Source organism: Mobula birostris, chromosome 2 (assembly GCF_030028105.1).
Source record: "Mobula birostris isolate sMobBir1 chromosome 2, sMobBir1.hap1, whole genome shotgun sequence".
NCBI lineage: Eukaryota > Metazoa > Chordata > Chondrichthyes > Myliobatiformes > Myliobatidae > Mobula > Mobula birostris.
In genome coordinates this window covers 102853351-102860159 of record NC_092371.1, presented here as the reverse complement: position 1 = coordinate 102860159, position 6809 = coordinate 102853351, and positions in this window count along the sequence as shown.

Here is a 6809-nt window from a genome sequence, read left to right as displayed (position 1 = left end):
ATATCATTTCACCAGAGAGTTGCGCGCGCTGCGTCGTGCCGCCATCTTCTCCTTCCGCCCCAGATGCTGTAGGGATTCGTACAGGTGTAGTTTTATTCAGTCTTTCAAAGCCTGCATGAAAGGCATTGAGCTCATCCGGGAGCGAAGCATCGCAGCCACTCACGATTTCAGGTTTTGCTTTGTAGGGAAGAAGAAGGGGGAGGTGATAAGCTAGTGAGGAAAAGCAGTAAAAGGCCAGAGTAGGGAAAGGAAGAAGAAAGAAGAGGAAGGCAAAACAAAAGCAAAAAAAAAAAAAATTGCCAGAAGTTTGAGAAGCTGATGTTCATGCTATCGTTTTGGAGGCTAACTAGAGGAAATATGAGGCGTTGCTCCTCCACCCTGAGAGTGGCTTCATTGTGGCAGAAGAGAAGGCCGTGGACTGACCAAGGAATGAAGATTGGAAATCAAATGGTTGGCCACCAGGAAATTCCACTTTTCATGGATGGAACGGAGGTGCTTGACAAAGACTGAAGATCATCTCTCCATGGATCACTGAGTGAATAAGTGTGTTTGAATATTACTTTATCCCCATGGGAATAAAGCAAACAATTTCAATTGTGTCATAACTTATACCTTCTAGTATCCATCAAAGAAAATAAATTTTGATTTATCCGCGCAGGATCTGTCAGGTGTTGTGGTAATCTGCTTGCTGTTGATGTCATAGTTTGACTGGATCAAGCTCTTTTCCTTAACCATTAAATTTAGTCTCTGATTTACTGTGTTATAATCTCAGCCTGCTTGCTGAGGCAGTCGATTGCTTTATTTATTGTTTCACTTAGAGATACAACACAGAATAGCCCTTCCGGTGCTTTGAGACAGACTGCACTAGCTACCTCTGAAAACCCTGATCTAACCCTAACCTAGACGTGGGCCAATTTAAAATGACCAACCAGGTACATCTTTGGACTGTGGAAGGTAACTGGAGATGCGGAGAGAACACAAGCATTCCACAGGGAAGACGTGCAGGGAATCCTTACAGAGGTCACAGGAACTAATCTTCAAACTCCAACGTCCAGAGCTGTAATAGTGTCGCGCTAAGCGCTACGCTACTGTGGCGCCATTCCCCTGTGTAGAGTGGCAGCGGTACACTCCTACAAACATCATTACAAGTGACATATAGGATTACTTCACCTGAATTGCAAATGTTAAAATCATGAGTACGAAAGGTGTGTTATTAAATAAAGTAATTGAAAATATTGATTCTTTTTCACATATCTGCCGATTCTCAGATTGGGGAACAGTTATTACCCCTCAAACATCAGGCTCCTGAACTTGTGTGGATAACTTCACTCATCTCAACTCTGAACTGATTCCACAACCTACAGACTCACTTTCAAGGACTTTTCAACTCATGTTCTCAATATTTACTGTTTTGTTTTTCTTTTCATATTTGCACAATTTGTTATTTTTTTGCTCATTGGTTGTTTGTCTGTCTTTACCTGTGTGTTGTTTTCCATTGATTTTATTGTGTTTCTTTGTATCTATTATGAAAGCCTGCAAGAAAGTGAATCTCAGGGTAAAATATAGTGACATATCTTACTTTGGTGAGGAGGGAGGAGAAGATGGTGGCGCTACGCAGCGTGCACAGCCGTTCGGAATGGTATTGTATGTATGTTAACTAGGGGCCGTGCACAATCCTGATTTGATATAGACAGCCATGAGAAGCACAGAGGAACATCTGGAGAAACTTCTGAAATGCCCGCTTCGCTGCCGCTGCTACTGTGCGATCGAGAATCTCTGGAAGGGAAGGCCCCAAATCTTCGGCTTTGCCTATTGCCTGTTTCTGGGGCCGAGGTTGAAGCGCTTGGCAGATGGTACTTGGTGTTCGGTGTCGGAGAGCTGGTCGGAGGCTCAGATTTTTGGACAGACTCAGAATCGGACTGTGGTTGGATGCTGCATCAGCAAGTTTGCGGCGCTGGAGGTTCACCGTCTGCGTGAGATGATGGGACTTTCGAGAGATTTTGAGACTTTTTACCAGATGAAAGATCAGGGTTCGATTCCCATTACTGTTTGTAAGGAGTTTGTACGTTCTCCCCGTGGCCACATGAGATTCCTCTGAGCACTCCAGTTTCCTCCCACATTCCAAAGGGTTTTGTATTAGGGTCAGTGATTTGTGGGCTGGTTCCAGAAGTGTGTAATGCTTACTGGCTGCCACCAGCACAATCCTCGTTGTTTGATTTGACGCAAGCAATGCATTTCAGTGTATGTTTCAATGTACATGTGACAAATAAAATAATCTTTAATCTTTCTCTCTAATCAAACAGTGCACGTATTCGTGATATGATTTGGAGTCTATTTAATCTATAACACTGTGACTAATTCTGGAATTATTGGGATAAAAATGTTCTCTGCCTAATGCCAGTGATGACAATATTGCTATACAAGTAAGTACTTTTCCTTGCATGGTTCAAGATTTAAAGTTTCAAAGTACATTTGTTATCAATATATGTAGCGTATGCAGAATAGGACTGTGAGATTTCTCTTCCCACAGGTAGCCACAAAGCAAAGAAACACTATGGGACCCATTCAAGAAAGCATCAAACACACAAGTGTGACAAAAAAAACAAATTGCACAAACTGCAAAGAGCGAGCGGACAACACACAGAATATCAAACATCAAACCTGGAGTCCAGTAGTTTTCTTTAGTTCAGTTCAGCACCGCGCCACAAGCTGACTGCGGCCTCAGAGCCATTCTGCAGCGAAGCGCCCCAGTCTGCTTCGATTGCCCCGAACAAATAGCTCAAAAAAACAGCAAAAAAAAAGAGTAACCAAGATCCAGGAAAACATGCAACGTGAACCTCAGAATCCCACAAAATGAGTCTATAGCATCGTTATATGCAGACACCAGTGTCACCATATGCACAGACTCTCCTGTAATTCGATTCACTTTATGGACATACAATCAATCTATGTATATAAACTATCTTGCCTATTTTTATGTATTGTGTTTTAATATCATTGTGTTCTCTATCTTATTGTGTTTTTTATGCTGCATCGGATCTGGAGTAATAATTATTTCGTCTCCTTTACACTTGTGTACTGGAAATGACATTAAACAATCTTGAATTTTGAATCTTGTACCTTAATGAGTTGTCAAAACCCACACCTTCAGAGAACTGCAGCTTTACAAGCTATACAGTACCAGAATGACTTTATAATTTGCCATATGCTCCAGTTTTGCAGTCTCGCACAGTGAGCATTGGAAAAATTTTATGTGCACAGTCTGCGTGCCAACATAGGTGTGAATAAGTAATAATTCTTATTTAAATTATGCAAGCCTTTTGAGATATTTTGTTTTAAGGTGATGTTTGAGGCAAAGCTTTCAATCTTGTATTGTTATCTGCAGTGAGTGCCTCACTAAGATAAAGGCTTGAGATACCATGAAAATAACAAAATGGTTGATGAAGGCTATCTTCAAAATGTTAATAAATATGACACATATTCATTGAACATCTGAGTGTTCCACAATAGTAAATCATGCTTCCCTTAGCATGTTCCTAAAAAACATTCCATCTCCTGATGCAGGTCTTCATGTGCCTAGTCATAAGACATAGGAACAGAAGTAGGTCATTTGGTCCAACGAGTTAGCTCCTTCATTCCATCATGACTGATTTATTATCCTTCTCAACCAAATTCAGTTGCCTTCTCCTCATAACTTTTTGGCACCCCAACTAATTAAGAACTTTTTAACCCCTGTATTTAAATATACTCAATAGCTTGGCCTCCACAGCCATCTGTGGCAATAAATTCCAAAGATTCAGTATTCTCTGGCTGAAGAAATTCCTTCTCATCTCTGTTCTAAATGGACGCCCCTCTATTCTGAGGCTGTGTTCTCTGGTCCTAGACTCCCCCACTACAGGAAACATCTTCTTCACGTCCACTCTATCTGTGCCCTCTGGTCCTAGACTCCCCCACTATTGGAAACATCCTCTCCACATCCACTTTATCTTTAATTTATTTATATTTATTTTATAAGACCATAAGATATTTTTTTCTTTCCTTGTGCCCTTAACTCCTGGTGGAGTCGTTGGGGCGCTGTCATGACAAGCTTTGCGCCAGTCTATTCCATCTGTCGTGGTTGTGTACCAGAGCCAGGATCACCGCAAGTGTTTTCCCTGTCCATTCTTTAATGTTGTCTGTCTATCTTTTCCTCTGTATACCTCTCCTTCTTTTCCCCTCCACAGTTCCTTGTACAAAGGTCTTTGCAAGGCCACTGGATCTTGTCACATGGCCATACCATCTCAGCTTTCTTTCCTTCACCGTTGTGAGAAGGTCTTCATGGGGGCCAATGTGGTGCTGGATGGTCTTGTGGACCTACTCGTTTATGATGTGGTCCAAGTATGAGATACCCAAGATGATGCGATAGCATCTCACTTCCAATGCCTGTATCTTCCTCTTTAGCTCTGCTGTGAGGGTCCATGTCTCGCATGCATTCAGGAAGATGGAGAACACCAGTGCATGCAGGAGTCTGATCTTGTACATCATGGTGATGTTCCTGCCCCTCCATATTGTCTTGAGTTTGGATAGTGCAGTCATTGTCTGTGCGGTTCCTACCAGGACTTCTGGTCTTGATCCTTCGTCACTGATGATTGCCCCCAGGTATCTTTACTGCTGCACTGTCTCAAGTTTCTGACCATGGACTGAGATGTCTGTTGTGATGGCACTGCTGGCATTTGCCATGAGCTTGGTTTTCTCAGTTCTTATTTCCATTCCAGACTTTGTGGAGGCTCTGTCAAGATGTGCAGGAATTTTCCAATGAGGATGACTATCCAATCACGCGTGAAGAAGTTGAAGCCACCATTTGATCACTGAAGTGCAGGAAGTCAGCAGGAGTTGACAACATCCCTGCTGAACTGCTGAAGCATGGAGGAGAGGCCACGATAGACTTGCTTACCACCATCTGCAATAAGATCTGGCAGACAGGTAAATGGCTGACACCCTGGAGTCAGTCGCTGATCATTGTGCTTCCCAAGAAAGGCAATCTCCAACTTTGCCAGAATTACCGTACCATCAGTTTGATCAGCCATGTAAGCAAGGTAATGCTCAGAATCACCTTGAACAGACTGAGACTTCAGGCAGAAGACATCATTGCCGAGGAACAAGCAGGCTTCCGTAAGGGCAGAAGCACCACTGAGCAGATCTTCAACCTCCGCACCCTCTGTGAGAAACACCTTCAGCACCAGAGAGAGTTCTACCACGTCTTCATTGACTTCAAGAAGGCGTTTGACAGAGTCTGGCATGAAGCCTTATGGGCCACCATGAAGAAATTCAACATGGGGCAGAAGCTGATTCGTACAATCCATCAGCTTTACGCCAAGGCAACCAGTGTAGTACTCGCTCAGGGCACCATTGGGGAGTGGTTCCATACCTCTGTAGGTGTCCGTTAAGGCTGCCTCCTCTCCTCCGCTCTCTTCAACAACTTCCTGGAATGAATCATGAGTGTTGCCCTTGAAGATCATGTGGGCACAGTCAGCATCTGAGGGAGGAACATCATAAACCTAAGATTTGCTGACAACATTGATGGACTTGCAGGAAAAGAGGACGAACTGGCCAACCTGGTCAGCCATCTTGACCATAAGACATAGGACCAGAATAATGCTATTCAGCCCATCGAGTCTGTTCTGTTGTTCCATCATGGCTGATTTATTATCTCTCTCAACCCCATTCTCCTACCTTCTTCCCATAACTGTTGACGCCCTGACTACTTAAGAACCTATCAACCTGTGCTTTAAGTATACCCAATGACTTGTCCTTCACAGCCGTCTGTAGCAATGAATTCCACAGATTGTAAGGGTGGTAGTCACCATGGTCTATCTCCCTCACAAGATTAAGTGTTGAGTGAAGATCAGGGTCACTGTTCTGGCACCACCTCCTACAAGTGGACATTAATTTTTCCATCTTATAATCCATTGGGATTGTTACACACACACACACAAAACTTTCCTTCCTCTGAATTGGAAGGAAAGTATCTCTCTGGGCGGTTACTTATTACAACAGTGTGCAAACATAAAAAGTATAGCACGGTTCAGGCCCTTCAGCCCTCAATGTTGTATCAATATTGACACAATGTTGGGTGTCAAAGGTTGCGGGGCGAAGGTAGGAAAATGGGGTTGAGAATGATAATAAATCAGCCATGAATGAATGGCGGAGGAGAGTCAATGGGCCAAGTGGCCTAATTCTGCTCCTATGTCTTATGATCTTTTAACCTACTCCAACATCAATCTAATAATTCTCTCCTTCATAGCTCTCCATTTTACCATCATCCATGTGCCTATCTAAGAGTTGCTTAAGAGATTGGATCTGCCTCTACCACCACCTGTGGTAGTGCGTTCCATGCACCCGTCACTCACTTTGTGAAAAATTTACTTCTGACGTTCCTCTTATACTTTCCTCCAATCACCTTAAAATTATGCCCTCTCCTGTTTGACATTTCTGCCCCGGGAAAAAGCCATTGGCTGTGCACTCTATTAAGTCACCTCTCATTCTCCTTCACTCCGAAGAGAAAAGCCTTTTCAATTTCAGCTTGCTAGCCAGAATTTGCAACTCTGCCATTCAGCTTTCTCATACAAAATGCTAAATCGCACAGATAGCGGTGAATATTTATTGGAGTGAACTGACAAAAGAAGACCATGGAATTTGGAATACAGTACTCTTTGCCAGCTTTATCCTGATGGACAGAAAAACAGGCAGATGGCCTATGGTGATGATTGGCCAGTATTTTGAGGAAGAAAACTCAAGGTAAACAACTGATTAGTCAGTGGGTGGGAAGA